General features: G+C 43.6%; 1 protein-coding gene across 1 annotated transcript in view; it reads right to left on the bottom strand.

The window, feature by feature from the left end:
- Positions 1 to 24,654, bottom strand: part of SAMD4A (sterile alpha motif domain containing 4A) — a 2,460,818-nt gene that overhangs the window by 1,608,129 nt on the left and 828,035 nt on the right. The gene's annotated exons all lie outside the window — the stretch shown is intronic.

Below are 24,654 nucleotides of genomic sequence, written 5' to 3'. Positions count from 1 at the left end.
ACATGAACTCCAAGATGAACTAAACCCAAACATAAAACTACTGTTCAATCTCAGCCTTACTACAGGATATGTACCCAAAGAGTGGTGTACAGCAACAGTGGTCCCTCTCCACAAAGGTGGTGCCTCAATGGATCCTGGAAACTATCACCCCATAAGCCTGACTAGCTTGGTCTGCAAAGCTATGGAAAGGATCATCATGGAACTCATAAATAAAGATATTGGGGACCTACAGACACTGGATCCTACCCAGTTCGGCTTTGTTAAGGTCAGATCCTGCCTATTAAACCTGGTCGATTTCTTTGAAACCGTCACTAAGGCCATTGACGAGGGGAAGGTGGTCCACACAGCCTACCTGGACCTCGCAAAAGCCTTCGATACAATACCCCACTCGGGCATTATAGATAAGCTCACCAGCTTAAATATAAACTCCTATGTCACTAGATGGGTTGCAAACTGGCTCAAGGACAGAACCCACATGGTTAGAATTGCTGGAGCCATGTCAGACTCCAAACCAGTTACAAGTGGCGTCCCACAAGGCTCAGTCCTGGGACCTCTCTTGTTCGGTATATATTTCTCGGAGGTACAGGCCAACATGGAAGGACTGTGGCTGACCATTTTCGTAGATGACTGCAAACTGGGCGCCATAATCGACTCTCCAACCGACACAATCATCCTACAAAAGGGCCTCATAGAAACAGACAACTGGTGCCAGAGCCATGGCCTCAAGCTAAACGCCAAAAAGTGTATAGTCATCCCCTTCGGCAAAAACAAAGTGCCCACAAATTACCACATAGATGGTAATCCATTAAGTACGGAAGAAGTAATTAGGGACCTGGGGACCCAAGTTGATAGCAATCTCTCATTCGACAACCACGTGGCCAAAGTGGTTAGAAAAACATTTTATATAGCCCACCTAATCATGAAGGGATTCACATCTAGATCAGGGGAGGTCATCGTGCCTCTTTACTCATCCCTCATCAGGCCCATAATAGAGTACAATGCCCCTTTTGGGATGTACCTTACCAGACACCTACAGCAACTGGAAAGACCCCAAAAGTACCTCACCAAGAGGATCAAAGGGCTCAAACAGATGCCATATGCTGCCCGGTTAAAGAAACTCCAGCTTTACTCGGTGGCATACTGCCTGCACAGAGGCGATCTGTGCCTGATGTATAAAGCCATGTCCAACCCGGAATTAATGGACATGCTGCACCTCAGAAAATCCAAATCCCATCGAGCTATGCGCTCGAGAGACTTGAACCTCAGCACTGAAATAAACAGGACATGCTGGAGGGACCGATTCATAACCCAGAGGCTCCCTTCACTCTGGAATAAAATCCCAGTCCAGGTTAGGCAGAGTCCCTCATTGACTCTCTTCAAGAGGAATCTTGATGAGTGGATGGGAGATCGTAGATTTACTCCGGATATCACTTCTGTGTCACTGTTAGACAGAGGCACAGTACACTAACCTCGAAAAAGGGCATAGCAAAATTCATTTAAAATGGGTGGCGAAAGCCAAACACACTCTGGCTAGGCTTGTAAATGCCTGATAGCCTAGTATGAACCTATATATATATGTGTGTGTGTGTGTGTGTGTGTGTGTGTGTGTGTGTGTGTGTGTGTGTGTGTGTGTGTGTGAGACAGTACAAGCCTTTACTGTCACAACTGTCTAACACACAATATAAGCAGACTATGCAAAAAGAAAAGATAGCTGCTAATAAAACACTCTGTCTAAATATCCTATGAAATAACCACATCAGACAAATTACTGTTAACACAATAAACTGTAACAGTTATTATACCTTTAAGCCTTTCCTAAAACAACTGAAGGCTAAGCACACTAAAGAGAAAAAACTCTACACACTAAATAATTTTTATATAAAAAATGTGACAACAGTTACTGACTAAGCACACTTTAATAACTAGCAAAAACATTTAAACTAGGCCTAAAACAAGAGGCCACTAGAAGACTTTATAACACACTAAGGGAAGGGACTAAAATGCAGAAATACATACTATAAAGCTGTAACAGCTTTGTAAAACTAAGTGTACCAACTATCTAAATATCAGAATAAAGAAAAAGAAAAAACAGTTTACTGGCCCGAGCTAATTCAGAACCTCCGATCTATTGCAGCGCAAACTAGATCTGAGGTAATTTCAGGTGCATCATGGGACAGGGACTTGGCCGCAAGATATTTGAAGACCTCGAGCTTTGCAATTGGCCGTAATGGAGCCAAGGGATAGGCTCCGAACCCATCAGTAAAGAATCAACGGCGAGACTTCACATCACAGCTTTTGTTGGTGGTTCGTGATGTAGAGAAAGCATTTGACAGAATCCGTTTGGATTTTACAAGTACGGCAATGGAAGCATTTGCATTCCATGGAGGAATAACTGAATTAATAGGCCGTATGAACTTCTAACTTTCTGTCTCAGAGTCTTTTAATGATAACAGAAAAATAACTTTACATTTTTTCATGTTTTAATGTACCTGTAACTCCCTTACTTTAAAGTTAAACCATCTGAATGATATAAATGTCATTTTTTTCTTAATGATATACTCACTCTATTGCTTTTTTGTGGTCAGATGTCTCAAATCACAATGTTTTCATGTCACTGGTCTAATAACTGGAACTGTTTTGTGTGCATTATTCTCCCTCAAGAAAACTCGAAAGAAATCACTGCAAAATACTAACACACAAATCTGTTTCACAAACGTAATTATTTGATGTCATTTATATCCTATAAATACATGTAATTTCTGCAAAATATATGAAGTAATCTAGCTGTGATCACACTGCACAAATAGCAAGAAGTAATACTTCAAGTCATTAAATTTATCAGGAATCAACAATACATGAATTTGAAGAGTTATAGACAAAACTTATGGTGGGAAAGTTCCTCTCTGACAAGCTGGGCTTCAACAGAGGAACCAGGCAGAGATGTCCTCCTTCCCAGTTGTTATTAGCTTTATATTTAGAATCGCTGGCAGGAAAAATAATGGATTCAAAAATTAAAGGCTATAACTGGTAAGGTACCTAAGAAAATGTAGTTTTATTTGCAGATGATACTATCCTGTACTTAATAAATCCAGAAAAGGACATTTCACAGTTGTGGAACATTCTCAGTAAGTTTCAAGTCGTTCAAGGATGTAAAATAAATGAATATATAACAAAGGCTCCATTGGTGAGCGGCATACTATCAATACCCATTTGGGATATGAAAAGATAAAGTATACAGGTTTATGGGTCAAACAGATACAGTTTTGGCAGCTAGGGATATGTGGGAAGAAATTAAACAAAAAATAATGCAAATACTGAGAAGCTTAAAGGTATTGATTATTTATTTACTATTTTGTTAACCAGGTAGGTGGGCTGGTCTGAAGTCCCTTTTCAAGCACAACCCAGATGCAGAGATAAGAATAAAAATTTTTATAAAATAAGCATAAAATAGATTTGCAGACATATATTAAATACATGCAACATTATAAAGATACTTTAATAGAAAAGAAGAAACACTGTATACATTTAAGAAGTACATATAAGCATAATCATACAAAAAAGATTATAAATGTAACATGAACATCAAATGTACTAGTAATACTATTCTACATTCTGTAAGTATATTAGATACGATACACAAAGTTTAAGTATTAACAAAGCAACAGAAATAGGGACTGACAGGATAGATAAGGGCAGGAATATGCTGGTCATTAATGAGTAGTGTTAGCTATCATCACTAAAGCATTTAAATGTAACCTTGTTGTGAAGGTGTTCAGTGAATGCATTTTTGAACTCACAGAGTGATTACTGATTCCTTACATCGATGGAAGTTTGTTCCATAATGCTGGGTCTAAAGTGGAGAAAACATATTCTCCAACTATTTTAAAGGAGAGGTCTACCTAGGGAGATCATCCCCTGGATTCTGTAAGCCTTGCATGGCATGCAGGATTAGTGCAGGAGCTCTAGCAGGCAATGTCTGCCGTGTGATCCAGGAATAGCTTGCAGGGGCGTGTACGAGTGCTCCTGCACTAGTCCTGCACGGACTCAGCCCCTGTATGCAAATTACCCCATTTGCAGGAGAAATCCATGCAAATGAGGTGAATTTGCAATCCAGGAAGTTGGAAACTGGCCGTGCAGGACTAGTGTAATCTGCAGAAATGTATTCGGTTAGTAACCGAGTACATTTCTGCAAATTCCAAAACAGAGCCGTGACAGCTCCAAATAAATGGTGCATATCATTCAGGAAGCATGCCAATGGCCAAGTATAAGGCAATTGGCATTGAAAACAGTTTACAAAATAAAAAAATCAACTTTTATTTTTTTTTAGCAGATCATGGCTGTTTAAGCATAGGGCAGCAGCGTGCAAACGGGATCGGGGAAAAAAAAATAATTCTAACCAAAATAACTATTCTGCCATTATAGTCAATGGTAGGCAGAGGACAACATGGCCAGTGAGTAGTGGTTGCTAAGGGGGGAGGCTCAGTGTGAGACATGTAACTATGCATTAGCAGGCAATACTATGCAAATGAGGGGAATGATAGTCAATCCCAGATTTCCCCAGCATGCTAGTCAGCTCCTAACAGTGTAAGAGCAGGAATAGCTTGGTGCAAGCCTAGGAATTAGCTGACATCATAGGGGTGTGTGTCAGCCATACTGTAAGCGGATTGGAGCCTTGTGGCTCAGGTTTGCTCCTAGCTAAGCACAGCTAGTCAAGGAGGTGTGTCTGAGTCTGCCTAGCACTCTTTAGTTTCCCTAAGCGCGCACCGTGTTTTAAAGAAAAAAAAAAAAAAAAAGGTAAATCAGGAAAAGCAGCTCTGTGCACATTTGAGCACTGTGTTTGTTCGGCGTGCCCCAAGGCTTAAACAGGAAGACAATGGGAAGGGAAAACAGTAGTAGGAAGTTAATCAAGGAGAACTAGCATAGCTGGCAGGAGAAATGTATCACAATCAGCTAGTTACAACAAGCAGCAGACCAGCCCAGCCCAGCCCAGAACACTACTATAAACTATGCAAACACCTTCCACTCTGGTTTTTCCCATACTCTACAACACTGGTGTATACAAGCGGGGAAGTTTTAACAGACAAAACAACAAAATGATAGGGGCTGCAATAGCTATCATACAACAACTTGTGGAAGAGGCTGAGGGTGATGAGGATGTGAATGCTTTCGACCAACTCACAGTGAGGAGACGGAGAAGAGTGTACACATCCAGGGTAACCTACCAAGGGCTACATGAGCTGGAGATAGTGGAGCGCTATAGGGTGGACAGGGACCTCCTACAGCCAACTGTTGAGCTGTGCCGGCCACACCTGACACACAAAACTAACAGAGGGGAACCCATCCCAGTGGATACCAAGGTATGTGCAGGCCTAAGAATACTAACTACAGGTACCTTCCAAAGGCCAACTGGGGATATGATGGGGATCTCACAGGCATCAGCATCCAGGGTACTCCACCAGTTCCTAGATGCCATGTCAGCACATGCCAGTGAGCACGTATATTTCCCCAACACCCGTGAGGCGCTGGCCAGCAATATGCAACTGTTCCACCAAATAGCAGAATGCCCTGAGGCAGTGGGTGCTACAGACTGCACGCACATACGCATCAAAGCACCACTCAGTGAGCAGGGTAGGGTCTACATCAACCACAACTGCAAGGTCATGTGCGATGCCCAGGGTATAATAATGAATGTGTGTGCTGGCTGCCTTGGAAGCTATCACGATTCCCACATCTGGCATCTGACGCAGCTGTACCAGAGATTTGCCAGTGGGGACATCCCTCACCGTCACCTAGTGGGGGATGCTGGATACGCACTTTAGCTGTGGCTGATGACACCCATCAGAAACGCACACACACCCAAACAAGAACTCCATAATGAGGTACATGCACAGACCAGAGTTATAATAGAGTGTGTGTTTGGGATGCTCAAATCATGGTTCCGGTGCCTGGACACATCCGGTGGAGCCTTGCAGTACTCACCAGCTACATGTACCCAAATTGTCATTGTATGTGCCATGCTACACAATATGATCCTGCGGAAACAGCTGCAGCAGGAACAGCATAGGGCAGGGCCACACAGCCCCCCACCATTGCCAAGGCCTGCACAGGCACAGAGTGACTCGGAGGAACAACCTGAGCCTGCCACAGTAGGCAGAAGGAGGGGTGCCCAGTATGCCCTGGCCTTGGCAAAGAGGCAATGCATAGCACATACACTGACACAGGAGGGAACCAGGGAATAACACCTCTCTCTGACTCTCACATACAGTAAAAGGGATGCCAAACATGACAGTACCTGTGCTCAGCCATGTGTAGGGAGTGTACTATGTGCATCCTACATAGGCAGCCCTGCAGCACCACCCTCAATACTGGGACACCCACAAGGTAATTGACCCACACATGTCAGTCAGGGAGGTTCACATACCCAACAACAGTCACAGCTAGCAAGACAGGTGTAGATAAACACAAACAAAGGCTGTGCTATGGCCTCTGAATGATGCCTATGGGTAACCCCCCCCCCCCCCCCAGGCCTACACAGACAGACTACAGCAGGTCAGGCAGTGCGAAGTTAGTTCTGAAGGGTAAGAAGTCAGAAAATAATATGTAGGTCAATCAAAGCTAAGACCTGTAGTACACTGATATGCCTCTAGTCAGCATAATAGGTTAGAATACAGAATGAAATGGAGTACCTGACATACCAGTACAGTCATAGCAAATGTGTACAAGTGTCATGTGTGCCTCCCCCATCATACGTAGAAATGTAATAACAGTCAGGTGTGTCCCCCCCCCAATCCCGTGTAGAAATGTAGTAACTGTCAGGTGTGCTCCCCCCAATCCTGTGTAGAAATGTAGTAACAGTCAGGTGTGCCCCCTCCCCAATCCTGTGTAGAAATGTAGAAACAGTCAGGTGTACCCCCCCCCAATCCTGTGAAGAAATACAGAAATAGTCAGGTGTGCCCCCCCAATCCTGTGTAGAAATGTAGAAACAGTCAGGTGTGCTCCCCCAACCCTACCTATTTATGTAGTAACAGTCAGGTGTGCCCCCCCAATCCTGTGTAAAAATGTACAAATAGTCAGGTGTGTCTCCCCAATCCTGTGTAGAAATGTAGAAACAGTAGGGTGTGCTCCCCCCAACCCTACTTATTTATGTAGTAATGGTCTGGTGTGCCCCCCCCAATCCGATGTACACACATCATAACAGTCAGGTGTGCCCCCCACAACCCTACGTAGAAATGTAGTAACATGTATGTGTAGGTATAATACCAGTGGAGCACAGATGCACAGAGGTGGCCAAGGTAGCAGGATAGGTTGCAGCATCTCCACAATATGCAGATATGTGTGTGTTGGGTTGGTGTGCGTTTCATATTGTGTGGGAGTGGTCGGCATGTATGCAAGTTGAGGTAAGACCTGGTAGCCACTGCCCACTACCACTGATGACAGGGACAAGTCCTCACAACTGCAGTGCCAAACACAATACCCACCAGTATAACACAAGCTAGCAGTAAGCCACTGCAAATGTATGGTGGTAATATGTGTCACCATCTGAAAGACTGACATAGCGTGACTGTTGGGCTAGATATACAATCTGTACAGAGGGGAAAGTACCCCAGACATACAGTATATATTGTGTCACTGTGAAATGGACACACCCTTGGAATAGTACATACAGGTATAAATCACATTATCAGGTCCTGTAGTAGAGGATACCGGTGTTGTCTGCCCAAACAATCACAGATCACAAAGGAGGTAGGACTGATGTATTGGGAAACAGCTGATGTACCTGCACATGCAAGCATAACTAGAATGCCCAAGGCATATCTGTGTTTCAGATGCAAGTAGTGTCCATAGCACACATGCACCCAGCTCATGCATACACCACCCACAGGTACCTCTCTGGTTGTACCCCTGCTGTGGGGAATGGGTACAATATGACCCCACCTGTATATGGCAACAGCGAAAGAATGCAGCATGCAGTGCAGGTGTCCCACGCAGGTTTGTCGGCAGCTGTAGGTAGCACCCTGCCAGCATCCACACCACCTGATCAAGACTGATAGAAGGTATTGGCATGAACACCTAGCACACCTACTCTGTCACCCTTGGGGAATATACTGCATGGTAGTCTGAGACTGTAGGATTGACAGAATGCAACGGCCTACCACATCTGGCCTGCATCAACAGCTAATGGCCCACAGGTCTCTGCCAAGGGCCTGTGTCTCACACGTACTGCCAATGCATGTTATGTCATGGACACCCAATTAGCAACACAACACACTCCACATATGCCATATGCAAGGCCATGTGGACAAACAACAGTAACATGTCCACCATGTCCCACTGCATGAATTGTGGACCAACACCAACACACAGCCGTGATGGGGTGATAACCATAGGGAAAGTGTCAGAGAACATATGCATAATGTAAGGAAGAAGAGAGAATAACAGAGGGGGGTGGGTGGAAGCATGGGAAGCATGGAATGTGCAAGGTCCACAACCACAACTCCTTCACATAGAAAAAGCAAAAACAATAGTGAAACAAACCACCGCTGGCTTTACCATAAAGGGTATATCCCGTAGCTAAAAATTATTACAGCTTGCCAGAATGCCCAAAAAAACTTTGTATTGTTGCACAAAATGTCCAGCCACTCGTAGATAAAAACAAGAATTTTAATGAACAGCAAAAGACACATACAGCGAACTGGGATTGAGCGCGCTTTCATCTATTGATACCAGACTTCATCAGAATCTGAAGAATGAAGAAGGGATTCTGATTAAGTCTGGTATCAATAGATGAAAGCTCGCTCAATCCCAGTTCGCTGTACGTGTCTTTTGCTGTTCATTAAAATTCTTGTTTTTATCTACGAGTGGCTGGACATTTTGTGCAACAATACGAAGTTTTTTTGGGCATTCTGGCAAGCTGTAATAATTTTTAGCTACGGGATATACCCTTTATGGTAAAGCCGGCGGTGGTTTGTTTCACTATTGTTTTTGAATGTGCAAGGTCCGACACAAAGCTGTGCGCACACTATCCCTGGCTGTAAACACATAAATGGGTGACTACACCCCTGCCCGTACACCACAATAGGGGTAATGTCCTGACACATGGCCCCTGGCTCTGGGTAACCTGTGTGAAACTGTACAGCTGTGAGGTATTGCCATAGCAATATGAGGCTATACTGTCATGTAGATGGATGTACAAGTATGGGATCTCCTGCCAGCACTGTACCAAGGTGCTGAACCGGATACACAGACCAAGCAGCAAGTGTCTTCAGCTCCCCCTCCAGGATGGCATAACCTACCATGAATATGTAGGTGTCTGCCCACAATACCGCACACAGCTGCAGTCACCTTTGTCCCCCAAGACATCACTGTGAGCAGGAATGTTCACCTGACAGTACATGAGGACAGAAAACATCACAGTGTATAACAGTACACAAGTCTGAATATCTCTCTAACAGCAGTACCATGTTGCTGACGCAGCACAGACACAATCACCTACAGCACACACTATCCCCTGCACACTTTGTCCCCATATTGCCAAATGATCGACGGATACCCTGCAGAAACAGTTTGCTACCTGTAGGTGTACAACACAAAGGTCTGGACTGGAGTACAAACTACTTGGAATTGATCCACACATGCAATACAGAAGGGCATACTGGGCATGCTCACACACTTACACATATGAAGCTCATGTCTACAAACAACAGTGGACCAGAAATATCTGGCAGTTGCAGATGTTAGTGCAGATACTTCTCAGTATGCACCACTCATGCTTTGCACACACAGTGGATAGGAATACAGACATGTATCCAAGGAAAACACACTAAAATAAGCCAAAGGTTGACGTACAAAGATGTGTGGAAGAGAGTGACTGTGACAAGGAGCCATCCATTATGAGGCCTGTCCCACCCAACACACAGCCAAATGGCTACAAGCACATGAGGTTCAGATGTCACTCACTGTAGATATTAGTCACCGGTATCTGTCAGCATTACAGACTATGTGGTGCAAGTGCTATCTGTGCAACATGACTGTACAAAGAAATAGTCATCTAGCAGCTGTATACACGTACCTGTGGAATCTAACCCTGAGTGTGCCCACATGTGGTGTGTCAACCTCTAGATGAATGGGTTATGGCCCATGCACACACACTGCCCTCCCCATAGCCCTACTACGACAAGCCTGCTGAGGTCATCGGCTTTGAAATACACCTTTGGGAAAGTTATAGCCCAATAATCTGTCGCGCATCCTATGACTGCGTATTGCTATAGTGTGAAAACTAGTTAGGTAGGAGTTCTAAACCCAGACGTGGCAACTGTGTGTGTGTGTGTGTGTGTGTGTGTGTGTGTGTGTGTCTGTCACAGTCTGTGTAGAGAGCTATGCTTTTTAGGCTAGTCACACTCCCTACAATTCAAAGGCCCTACTTTGGCAAGGCTGCTGATGTCATCCACCTTTGGGAAGGTTGTAGCCCAGTAATCTCCGTGGCATGAACTATAACTGCGTACTGCTGTAGTGTAATACAATAGTTAGGTAGAGTTCTAAATCCAGACTTGGCAAGTGTGTGTGTGTGTGTGTGTGTGTGTGTGTGTGTATGTGCGTGTGTGTCTGTCTGTGTAGAGAGCAATGTTTTTAGGCTAGTCACACTCCCTATAATTCAAAGGCCCTACTTTGGCATGGCTGCTGATGTCATCCACCTTGAAATACACCTTTGAGAAAGTTAGAGCCCAGTAATCTCTGTGGCGCGTCCTATAACTGCGTAATGCTCTAGTATGATACAATAGTTAGGTAGGAGTTCTAAACCCAGACAGTGTGTGTGTGTGTGTGTGTGTGTGTGTGTGTGTGTGTGTGTGTGTGTGTGTGTGTGTGTGTGTGTGTGTGTGTGTGTCTGTCTGTGTAGAGAGCAATGTTTTTAAGCTAGTCACACTCCCTACAAATCAAAGGCACTACTTTGACAAGGCTGCTGATGTCATCCACCTTGCAATACACCTCTGGGAAAGTTGTAGCCCAGTAATCTCCGTGGCGCATCCCATGACCGCATAGTGCTGCAGTGTGATAAAATAGGCAGGTGTTCTAAACCCAGACTTGGCAACTGTGTGTGCATGTGTCTGTCTGTGTAGAAAGCAATGCATTTTAGGCTAGTCACACTCACTACACTTCCAATGCCCTACTTTGGCAATCCTGCTGATGTCATTCACTGTGAACTACACCTCTGGGGAAGGAGTACTCCAGTTTTCCCCATGGAGCATACTGTAACTGCTTCATGCTGTAGTGTGATATAGAACACTAGTAGGGGTTCTATCCCTACACATGGCAGTTGTGGATGTTTTGTGTGTGTTTCCATGTCTGTGTAGGGAGCAATGCATTTTAGGCTAGTCACACTCACTACACTTCAAATGCCCTACTTTGGCAATCCTGTTGATGTCATTCACTGTGAAATACACCTTTGGGGAAAAAGTACACCAGTTCTCCCCATGGTGCGCCCTGTAACAGCTTCATGCTGTATTGTGATATAAAACTCTGAAAGGGGTTCTATTCCCACACATGGCAATTGTGTGTGTTCTGTGTGTGTTTCCATGTCTGTGTAGGGAGCAATGCATTTTAGGCTAGTCACACTCACTACACTTCAAATGCCCTACTTAGGCAATCCTGCTGATGTCATTCACTGTGAAATACACCTTTGGGGAAGGAGCACTCCAGTACTCTCCATGGTGTGTCCTATAACTGCTTCATGCTGTAGTGTAATAAACTAGTTAGAAAGGAGTTCTAATCCCAGACATGACAGGTGTGTGTGTCTGTGTTTGTAATTCATATCCTGTGTGGAGGTGGTTGTGAGTGTGTAACAACTGGATTCAATGGGGAGCGGGTTTTGCAAATTTCTTATATGGTGGCCGTAGTAAATAGCACAATGTCCACCATATAGGGGTAACAGATGTGAAATAGCTGAGAGGCTGGGGTGCAAATCCATACCCCTACATGTGATATCATGGCCAGGCGAACAAGGTGAGCAACCCTAGTATTTCCCAGAGAACACTCTCAACCCATGTCTCATACACACAAACACACACACACACCTGCCTAGGCAACAGCCGCTATGTTGGTAGTACCCTGCATACTGCCCACTGACAGTAACCATGGTGTGATTGCAGTGGGCTACAGTGGCCATGGCACCCCAGCCATCAGTCCAATAGGCATATGCATGCCGACAGTGCACCCTCCGCATATTCCCCACTGGAAACCTGCAATACCTGTGCTGCCATCAAATGTGACCCACAAAGGACATACCATGCTAGAAAACATGCCCTGTATGGACAGATGCCACTGACACCAGGGAATACCAGTATCATGCTATCAATGTAGGTGATGGGTCAACCTGCCATCCATTAACAGTTCCTGCCACATGAGGCCAGGACTGGCACATCTGATGTTAACAATCTGTGTACACAACATGGGCCAGACAACCCAGGTACAGTTCCAAATGTCACTGTACATGCATATGGGAGGTGTGCACATCCCAGACACCGTCCACGTCATGGACTAAGGAACACATACATAGCAAGCAATGCACAGCATTGGCCACATGCAAGAGTCACCCAAATGACTGGATGGTGAATACAATACTCACCTGTGTGGTCAATTCCAGACACTACACCCCTGAGCCACAATGCAGACCATTGTCATGTGGCCTGATGCCAAGGTATACCCATCACCTAGCCTTGTATAGCCGTCTGGCACAGTCGACGACTACACACCCATGAAGCAATGCACCCATGCATGTTAGTATGGGCACCCTGTGTCTGTGTGTGTGTGTGTGTGTGTGTGTGTTGTATGACGCGTATGACCACATTCACACTCACTACAACCCCCATTGGCATACTGAAGCATGCTGTCTGATGTCAGACACCCCCACATACCCTTTGCCCATATAACCTCCGTATGACCCCTGCACTGTAATGTGTTGTGGCAATTTCACTAGTGATGAATTGTATTCCTGGCCCTGCCAAGTGTGTCAATGTGTGCGCGTCCCTGAGGGAGTGTGGTTGTGTTGATGCTGGCACCTGTTCATGCGGATTGGTACGTGTACTACACCTACTGTATAGCTACCCAAGCCCTGTTGCAGATGTCACTCACCATCACATATACGTTTTGAGGGCTCCTCAACATGTAACCTATGTGGCCCATCCAATAACTGCATAGACATGTGATAGCACTACATAGTCGTCAGTGGGCTAATACTCTGTACTGGTAGGTGTGACACAAACATGCTTATGTTTTACTCTCCCACCCTCCCTGACTTTTCTTTGCCTCTCTCACTCCCTCTCTGGTGGATGTGGAGACTTACATTCGCTTTGCTTAGATAGCTGCATGTGCATTTTAAGTGTTGCTCATGATCAGCTGATGGCCTCTGCATGAATTGCAGCCCTCATCTAGCTGACTGCATGTGGAACAGCTGTGGTAACATTCCCATAGCCAATTGCATGGAAACACACTCCAATATCTACGAATATCATGTTGGCGTTGGGCCTTTACAGTCACTGTGAACAGGAACTCGATCCGTTGTTTGGCAAACAGCATCTCAGATGTATTGAGGATCTACCTCTAACAACATAAACTGTGGAAACAGGGCAACACACAGGAGGGGATGTGCCTGACCTGACTACAGACTAAGTGCTGCTATACTGCATTTGGAGTACTGTTGGTTTAACAGGACGTGTGTGGATATGGCTGTCCTACATGTTTTAATGACTGCCATGTCAGTGCTATGTTTATGAGGAAACCCCCATTTGTAGGGCCATCTGCAGACGGGGCAGTGTGTGGTGCCTTTTGTTTCATGTGTTAACCACAGAGTACCTATCTGTGAACTGCAGAAGGTAGTGTGAGGATTGCAGTCTGTAGATGGTGACAGCAGTCAGAGTTACAAATGTCATACTCCTCATAGGACATATGTTGCAAGAAACCCTGTTACAACAGTAAATGTATGAGGGTATCACAGCAACATGTCAGTAATGGCCCTGTGTATATGCCTCCAACCACAACTCTGTCAACCGCTGTATATATGTCATGCAGTCAGAGGTGCATATGTGCTGTACACCATAATTAGTGTCATCATATCTGATAACAAGCCAGTGAGATATCAGACTGCTACACATGTTATGTATAGTACGGGTTATATTTTATGACATAACCCGGACATACTCTGGTTGCGTGTACAGTACTGAGGTCTGTGTATTCATGGTGATTGTCGACACTGTGTGTATTGTTAATATGTACTTTGGCCTGTGTACAGTCTGTGGTAGATGTCATTGTTCTTGGTCCTTTTCTATCTGATGTTACATGCTGCTCCACTGTATGTTACCCTATCGGCTTACATGTTTGTTGGGCCATACACACACATGTCCCATACCACAGACAGGCTTCGGACCACACTGTGTAGCGGCCCAGTATATGTAGATTTAGTGTGTGAGTGGCACATATGAGGATAGTGTTGAACAGATAGTCTATATACTGTAATATTACGCTAGCTTACCATATGTGGCTGTGTTCACATTGGCTGTGGTTATGGACTTTCACACAGGTGTATCATACTCTGTGCTGTGACATGCCTGTACATCCTGCTATACATGCTGGTACATGTGCATTCCCCCATAGGAAATGTAGGCCAGTGTTGAGCCAGTTTGCCTGTAGCCTGCACAGTGCCTTGCTACATGTCTAGCAGCTTAGTGTACTTACCCAGTAAGATGTCATGTCTGGATACTTGCCAGATGTACTGCTGCCGGGCCACAATAACATTCATATATTTCAGAGAGAGCAGTGGGATGCTGTACAGATGTATGGTAATATCAAGTGGGTAGTATGTGGCCATGGCACCTCTGTACCAGCGGTTATCATGTGTCAGGACAGACAAGGGTGTGTGAATGCATAACCTATGGGGGCAAATGTATACCAGGTCACATGGCTGTGAACATCCACATTGTCAGGCCTGGTCTACATGTCTTGCACTAAGGGGTTATGTGTATACCTCTGGACTGTCCAGAGTGTGTCAGACTGTCCACATATATTGGCCAATATCTCTGCTGTAGTCCACAGGAGCATTACATGCTAGCAGCGGTACCATACTATGATGTCCTTAGGATGTCTGTCAGCCAATGGCACACATGTTTAAAGCAAATGTGACCTCCCACACACAGAATGTGTAAGCTGCCTTAAGGTATCTGGATGTACATTACCATACAATCCACCTTTGGTTAATGCAGGCCTATCACCTCCTGCCTTACATACTGTTTTGTTTGTCAGTGTGCTTGTGATGATGTCAGATATGCTTTGTTATGTAACAGTTACATCCCATTGTGTCAACTGAGGACTTTACCCCCTAGGGATTGTGTACAGAGTGTAGATAGAGGCTGCTGAACTATACATCTGCATTACTTACTGTGGATTGTTTGGCATCCTGTGGCCCAGTCTGTCTTTACTATTGTACTACTTGAAGGCCTAGGCCTGGACAGCAAAATTTGTAAACCTTTCCAGACTATTGTATTAGTGTAACTGTTCACAGTTGCATTACTATGCTTATATAGATGTCAGTGTCTGCACAGCTATATGACATGGCATATACAAATGTAATAGTACACAAATAAAGCTTTCCCATTTATGCAAACCTGTGTGTGTGGTGTTATATCCTTTGACCTCTCTGTGGGTATATGTTGCAGGCAACAATTGTCACTTGTAAGGGTGGCCCATACAGTGTCCAGTTGTTAAGTTGGTAACTGTAGGTATAGTGGCTGTTCCACATTGTGTGCACATTCTACATATGTATCTTACTATACATATCTCTGTGTGTGTGTATGTGTAGTTACATATCTATATATATATCTGTATCTGCATATATGTGTCTGTGCATATGTATCCTAGGGATGTTGATAGCTTCCACACTGTACACTCCCTATGGGAGCCAGACTGTACTGCATGATATGTTATCGATATCAGCCTGACATCATACAGGTGGGATGGAGTACTGTTAACATCTTGTGCCCATGTCATGTCAGGGCCTAGTTATGGGATCGGCAACAGTTGGTAGTGTATTGCAGGAAAGATGTGTTTGGCTGTGGGGGGGTATACCTATTCGTACAAGACATATGTTGAATGGGGCCTCTCAACTCCATTATCGGTACATGTGGACATATATGTTTTTGTTATGTTCCCATTGTTATCTACAGATGTTTGTCCGTATATACCTATATGGATATATATATATATATATATATATATATATATATATATATATATATATCTGCTTACATATATATAACTTGCTGTATATATATATATATATATATATATATATATATATATATATATATAACACACACACACACACACACACACACACATATATATATATATATATATGTATATATATATATATATATATATATATATATATATACATAGATGTGGACATATATATCTATAGATGTGTGCATTTGTATGTATACATGCTTATATGCTTATATATATATATATATATATATATATATATATATATATATATATATATATATACATATATTTCTATATTATATCTGTATCTACATATATTGATATGTTTTATCTATGTAGATATTAATATATATACACACACACACACACACACACACACACACACACACACACACACACACACACACTTACAGCTACATGTTGGAATACATTCCCTGTACTGTTGAATGACTGGGCTGGATGATACGTTTGTGAATACCTCAAGGTTATGTATATCTGATATGGCTTAGTGGTAAATCACTTTGGCTATGGTGTTGAGGGTCCTGGGTTCGAGCATTGCAGAGGCTGTTTATTTTGTTGCTGGGCAGGACAAGGGCCATTGGATAAAGAGTGATTAAGGCTCTTTTGAGCAGTTGTACGCGGGTTGCGCTGAGGTAAGCACTGCTAACTTCCAGTTACAGTTTCTTATACTCAGTTAGCTTTTAAATTGCTTAACCAGTGTAAGCATTGCTTACCCATGCGCAAACAGGCTTAAACCCACTTACTGCTGCTTAAAAGTGCTTACTCCCACTTACCCTCGTGCTAATTTCTTTAAAAGAAAAGAAAAGAAAAAAGGTTGATAGGAAAGTGGTGAAAATGGGGTACAAAGAGGGAAAGACAGTAGGGACAATAGCTAGGGATGTGCAGGAAGGGTGTGGGGAAGGTCCATAGCGGCCCATTTCTTCTACAGCAACAGTTGTGCATATACACTTAATTTGGTGGTAGATTTGGACACTCAAACTCTTGGCAGAGGAGTGAGGACAACAATAATAAGTTGTGATGCCAGTTAGCCCTGATTACATGTGTCCAGTGGACAGGTGTGTGAAATGGACAGCTATGTATGGGGTGAGATTTTTTTCTGGGAACAGATTGCCCTTTTTTATTTTTTTTTTATTCAGGTGAGAGCGGGATGTTGGAGAGGGATAATTGGTATATTTGGGGAGGTAGGTTGGGTAGGTTAACAGACACGACAAACAAAACGCATACAGGGGTGGTATGTGACACATGTTGGGGGTAAACACCTTGATGGGGAGGGGGTGTTGGGAAATCGGAAGCCCATGAGCCCCCTACTGGAAACAGTAGGACTGAGGTCCCAAGCCAAGGGCAGTCACCACTGCACCTTCACAGCCCCGAAGGTGGCTGTGCTGGGGGCTAAGTTGCAAAGCCAGGCTGACCCTCTAGTCGCAACACGCAGCCCTCGAGCTGGTGTAGCAGACCACCAAACTGCTGGTTGAGCTAACTATGCACCACGACCCGGACCTGGCGACTGGTGACAGGTTCCTGTCCGCGCCCACTCCCGGGGGGACAGCCCCATCCCCTGTGCCAGTTCCACCCAAAGGTGGTGCAGAACCAACGGACAGGGAGGTCCCGGGTTGGGCCCCAGACATGCTGGTGCCCGATGCCATGGCCAGCTGAGGTGGGACAGGTGAGTCCGCTGGTACCTGCCTTCCCAAACGTGCTATAGTGTTTAGAGTTTATCATCATATGTGGGTTAGTAATAGTCAACACATTCAAGGGTTAGGTATAATAGCATGCATAGATATTCCCATTAACCCAGACACCAGAAGCGGAACGTTTGCATAGCAAACAGAACACATGCATACAATGGACCACAGTGGTAATAAGAAGAGCATGTAGGTACACTGATGGTACCATGCCACCAATGTTGGAATAATTCAATATAGCACATGCATGGGAACAATTAAAATATTTATCAAACAATTGGACATTATCAGAACATTGGTGTCATTACATACAGGTTGGGGTGGGTATGCTGGTTATTGTTGGAGATATGGTGGGGGGGGTGTCAATTAACAACTAGTATAGTCCTGTAGTCCACATTACTTTCCTAGTTAGTGCTGTTATCTGTACCTTACAAGTCTTACTACACTACCCTATAGCCTTAGTTTGGACAGTGATATGGCTGTCATCATTGTTATACATGAACTGATTTTACCTGCAGTATACACCTTTTACCTGGTATTCCTGTGGAGGGAATGATTGTTAACACTAACGAAATGTTTCTACACATACTCCCAGATTCCGGGTTGATGTTGTGCACATAGCTATCCAACTCTTTCTGCACAGACTCTGGCCATGTGTTGACCACATGCAGGTGTACAGGGACATATCTAGACTATTGCCCTCTTCAACTTTTAGTGACTTGACACACACATATACATGCTTTCCTACACAGTTATATTATGTAGCACAGTGTGGGTGATAGTGATCAGTGATACTTTATTATTCAGAGGAACTGCAAAACTCACAATTCCATACAATACCAGAGTAAACAGTACCAGTACAGGGTATAATGGTTTTAATTTCTCAGCACAGTATTCATATCCGGCATACATGTGGGAGCAATGTTTGTTAGCACTACCTGACTGTTGCCACACAAAGTTACAGATTACACATTAGTATTATGCACATACATCTCACTCTGTTACTGTACACACTCTGGCCACAGCTTGACAAGATGGGGGTGTAAATGGGACATACATGGCTTCTTAGTCTCATAAGGTTTTGGGGAGTGTTCTCATAGATGTGTGTCACTCAGTTGTATTTCCTGTTTGCTGCCTATACGTCTGGGATTCTCCCACTGATTTCCCAGGGGACAGAATGACAGGCAACAGATATGGGCCACTTTACTGGACATTCTGGACAAATCTGTACAGCTGTGGGGTATGATTCTGTATGCAGACTACTACCACTGGCAGGATTCGAACCATGGCTGTGTGTGCTAAAAAAACAACAGTTCACATCTCAGTTGTATGTGCTATTTGGGTTTTGTTGTCTGCCTTTTCCATATTTTCTATGTGTCTCAGTTGTACTAAATGGCCTCTGGGGATTACACCAGTCATATACAGGCATTCCTACACATTCTATTTATGGTGCACGGTGTGGGTAACAGTGCTTATTACAACAGTACTATTACGTGAATGCAAATCTACATTACCATATGATACCAGGATATACACATGCAGTCCAGCAGTTAGACCTTTATTGTCAGTCTATTACGCTTTTATTTACATACATACTACATGAATCTTTTCCTGCTTTATTCTCTGGTGCATGCAGTACTTGCCTTAACCAATACAGGTTATATACTGGCAATTAATTTACTAATACTTTTAGATTTATTTCCTATGACAGTATATGCAAGAGTATTACTGACCTGCCTCGTGTTGCAACCTCTCCAGGCAACAGCCATGGGTCTCTTGGTTTGTGGCCCACTCGACTGCAGCTGTAGAGGACATAAGAGGAATGTTTAGCCATACCTATCCATGATATACATGAACTGGCAATTATTACACACATAGTGGGGTGATACATACAGCTGGGACATCCCCTGCCGTTCTAGCCTCTTGGATCCACTGCTCAAAGAGGTCCCCCTTATGCTGCTTCAGGTCAGCATAGAGATGCCTGACCTGCTCACCAGTTCGGGGTATGCCAGTGGCACTGGTGAGGTCACGGGCGAGACGATCCCAGTCATCCGTCTTATATTGGGAGCCCTGGTACTGGCCCTGCAGAAGTCTCTGTTCATGGTCTTTGACAAGGAGTCCTGCCATGACTCTGGACTCCTGGATGCACCAGCGCTGCGCCTGAAAGTGCACACCCTCTCCCCTTCCTGACATAGTGCCTGCAAGGGAAACTACAACCAGTTATGAGATGTATTCCCGCCTCTTGGGTTTAAGTAGGGCCAATTTCCCACACTTTTTCATGATTGGCCAGTTTTGAAAAGGCTAAGCTATGGGCAAACCTCCTTACCTATGGTTGGCATTGTTTAAAGGGATATAACACTGGACACATTGAGTTAGCTGGCCTACACATTGCTTACACCTCCTAAGCTGACCTGTGCAATGTTTAGCGTAGCTTACATTTGATTTTGCATTATATTTCCTTTTTGGCATTGATTTATTATTCATTACATCTTATATGTATGCCTGGTATCCATGATTCATGTGCACGTACACTGTATGGGGTCCTTGTGTTTTATTGGGGACTTCAACACTCTATTACAATTACGCCTGACTTCTGGGCTTACTGCTGTAGTCCAGTTCACATATTTATGTTATGTAGTGGGTTATGGAACATATGTCTGCATGCTGATTCCTTTCACAGGTTCAGTTTGATTTCACTATAGTGAAGACTTGTTTGCTGATACCTCATTCTTCTGTACTGCTGTGATGGCCTGGTGGTTAACTACTGTGACTATAGTGTATAGGCTCCTGGGTTCAAGACCTGCAAGGCTGTTTATTTTGTTGATGGGCAGAACAAGGGCCGTTGGATACAGAGTGATTAAGGCACTTTTGAGCATTTGTAAGTGGGTTTGCGCGGGTTTGCAAGAGGGTAAGCAATGCTAACCTCCAGTTACATATGCTTACAGAGAGTTAGCTTCAAAATTGCTTAACCTGTGTGCGCATTGCTTACCCCCGTGCAAATGGGCTTAAACTCACTTGCTAGTGCTTAAATATACTTACTACTGCTTATTGGTGCTTAAACCTGCTTACTACTGCTTTATTCATTATGACACTAACACCTCACATGTGCATTTACTGCAGTACTCCAGTTCATAAATATATGTTATTTAGTGGGTTATGCAACAAAAATATTGGTCATAACATGCTTTGCCATGGAAAATAGAATGTGCTGCAGTGGGACTCGAGCCAGGAATGTCTGCTCATAAGGCAAATGCTCTGCCCACTACACTATTGCTATGCTGCTTCATTTGTATATATCTTCCTTGTTAACCTCTTCAGCCATTTAAGCTGCATTAACCGTAGCTAAGCGATGGGCACACCCACGCATCTACGGTTAGCATTATTCAGATTTTTTTTAAAAAAATTAGGGTTTGTTCATTTTATTTCTATATGCTTGCTGTTGTACACGAGGCAGACTGTTGGTGGGGATATGCGGAGACCTATGAGCGGTCTCACTCATTTCGTAGCCCTTTCATAGGTTCATAGGTTGGTACTAGACTATCGGCCCTAGGGCCTATACAAGTCTAGCCATAACAATTCCCTGGCTATTTCTTCCCACAGTATTTACTTCCCTGGACCCCTGTCTAGCAGGGTGACTGACATGATCCCCGGGGTGAATTTCCTATCTCCCATCCAATCATCAAGGTTCCTTTTGAAGAGGGCCAAAGAGGCGCTCTGCTTGACATGTATGGGCAGTCTATTCCAGAGTCTGGGGAGTCTCTGGGTCAGGAACCTATCCCTCCAGCATGTTATGTTCATTGTGATGACAAGGTTTAGAATCCTGGAGCATGTGTCTCTGAAGGATTGGGATTTCTTTAAGTGTAGCATGTCCAACAGCTCTGGGTTTGACATGGCCTTGTATGTTAAGCAGAGATCGCCTCTGAGTAGACGATATGCAACAGAGTATAGGTGGATTTTCTGAGAGCTCTGCACTCAGACATACCCCCTGCACTCTTACATGCTCCATGTAAGATTAGGAGCTCTGGCAGCGTACCTCATTAATATGCATGGCGTGCTGCCAACCTGCTCCTAGACGGCTGCTTCCATGCAGGACTAAGCTAGTCCTGCACGGAAGATTAGTAAATCCGGGGGCATGTCTTTTTGAGGGTTTCTTAACAAATTTACATACTCCTTAAGATAAGTTCACTTTTTGAACAGGGGCAATAGCCTTCTTTTACTATTTTGCAAAGAACAGTACCAAGAAGATAGGTTACCCTTACACTCAATGAAAACCTTTTCAGATTCTGTAGGAGGCTGCAGTGATGACAGTGAGTATCAGCAAGAACAGCAAATTGTATCTACATGTATAGCAGGCAGAGTGAAAGTTCAGTAGTGTTAGCCAGTATTTCAGCTTGGGGAGAAGGACATATTTGCCATGGCAGTGTGAGCTGTTGGAGAGAACAAGCAAGACATTCTATATCAGAGTTTTAGCTGAGAAAGGACTTTACTTTACTTATTTTTAATTTGCCAGTATGGGTTGAGTGGCTTAGAAAAGGATCAAGGGTAAGACCTAAGTATTTGTACTCAAACAGCTAACAAAAACAGTCAGTTTGTTTGTTTATTTATCCAACATTTGTTGACCCGGAAAGTCCAACTAGGTCACAGCCTATTCTCAGAGGAGGTCCGGGGAGAAATGCTCCAGATACATGTCTTTGGAATGTGTGAGGAATTATAGCACCTGGAGGAAAACCATACGAATGCAGGGAGGACATGCAGACTCTGCACAGAAGGCACCCCAGAAGAGAACTGAACTGGGAGACCTCTTGCTGTGAGGTGACAACACTAACCATTGCCACTTCCAATTCAGAGGGAAACATGAGTTCTAGGCATTCAACTCAGTTAAGAATAATTTAATACAAAGACAGTATTAAGCCAATACAGTACCTTTATTCAAAATGATTTCCACAGGCATGTTTCTTCTTGCTCATGAAAAGCTTTATTCCAACACAGAAAGCATCCAGTTGGGTATGAGGTGAGTGCTTTCAGCCAGATCACAAGAGCTTCCTTAGATGTAAGACTAAGACTACTATTAACGGCCTAGATGGCTTGTCTAAACCTGCCTTTATCTGGCCTCCACTCATAACTCTCTCTGCCTTCTAACTTCCAAGGCCAAGTCGACTCCCTATTGAACTTTTGCCACTCAAAATACAGACTGCCAACAAGACAAAAAAGACCAAAAACCCGGATAAAAACAAATCTTGAACATCACTCTTCTCCTTTAAACTTCCTTTTTGAAGGAGGGGGCAAGCCCTCCCAACTCCCCAATCTTATACATAATAACTCTGAGGACCTCAGGAATATTTTGGTAAGTGGCCATCTTTGACTTAGTATATGTTAAGTCCATTTTTTTGTCCATTCAGTCTTTGTGTTTTGCGACTTGCTCTAGAAGGAGCTGACATTTCAAATGGTTACCAGCCAAGTCATTTTATCTAACACTGGATGTATTATAATCAAGACCTACCAAACTTCCAATCTCCCAGGATAAGCACACCTATCCTTCCTTGCTTAAACCACAAGTGCCTGATCTTCTATTTACTTGATATTATGTGGTTGTTAGCACAAACTTGAAATGTTTAATTCTCCACTAACTTTAGAACCACTTAACTAGTATTTTGATGGAAGTTAAATTTTCCAACTTAGTGAAAAGTAAGTTGTGGTTTACAGTTCCAAATGCCCTAGTCATGTCCATAAATATCCCAGCTGTAATCAGTCCATCAATGTCAATGTGTTACTGTAGACCAAGGGATAAAGGATATGGATAGTAAGATAACAAGTAGTAAAACTGCTTTTAGTCCCCTTACACTTATATATAGGTAAGACTTATTTTTATCAACCATAAGGGGAGTTGTGGATGGGTAACTGGGATAAGCTGATTTTCCCAGCTAACAAGGTGATTAAGGGTTACCTGATTTAAAAGGGTATTTTAGAGTTATGCAGTTAAGGCTCATATATGTAACTCAAGCAGAAAATTATAAATCAGAGTGGAAAAGGATGATGACAAAAGATGGGGGGAAAGCATAAAGAGATTAGGATTTTGGATGTAAGTTTGTAAAGAAAATAACCACCATGCAGTATATTATATACATAAAATATAAGAAAGGATTTTAAGAACTATGCAAGCAGTGGAATGGAGAAATGAGATTTTAGCAATAGGGATGACTAAGTACAGGTACAGAAAACAGGAAAAGCAGAGCTGGAATTTAAAGGAAGAAATTAGCAAAGGAACCAAGGTATTAGGAGTAAATAACTTGGGAGGGAAAAGTAACAGGATGGGATAAGGCCAAGCAGAGGTTTGGAATGTAGGGTAGAGACTGCCTTCCCTACTAGGGACTGATATCACAGTACAGGCAGACAGAAAGAGATATGAAAGTGCTAAGTGAAACACCAGCTCTGGTTGAGTTTTTAGTTGAGACTAGAACAAAAGCTGCTGTTAAAAACGGGACAATTAGTAGGTCATATAAAATACTGCATAAAGGAAGTTAAACAAATTGGGAAAAGAGAATGGAAATGCATTTTACAAAGGTACAATAGGTCCCCAAGTATAAAACAATGTCCGAAAGATTAAGTGTAGTAGTGTACTCCGATATTCCATGCATGTTGCACCAATGTCAGTGACATTCCAAACCAAGGTCCATGAGTA

This window comes from Protopterus annectens, chromosome 6.part0 (genome assembly GCF_019279795.1).
Source record: "Protopterus annectens isolate FY-2018-M chromosome 6.part0, PAN1.0, whole genome shotgun sequence".
NCBI classification, from domain to species: domain Eukaryota; kingdom Metazoa; phylum Chordata; order Ceratodontiformes; family Protopteridae; genus Protopterus; species Protopterus annectens.
This window is presented reverse-complemented; position numbering and strand designations above follow the sequence as displayed.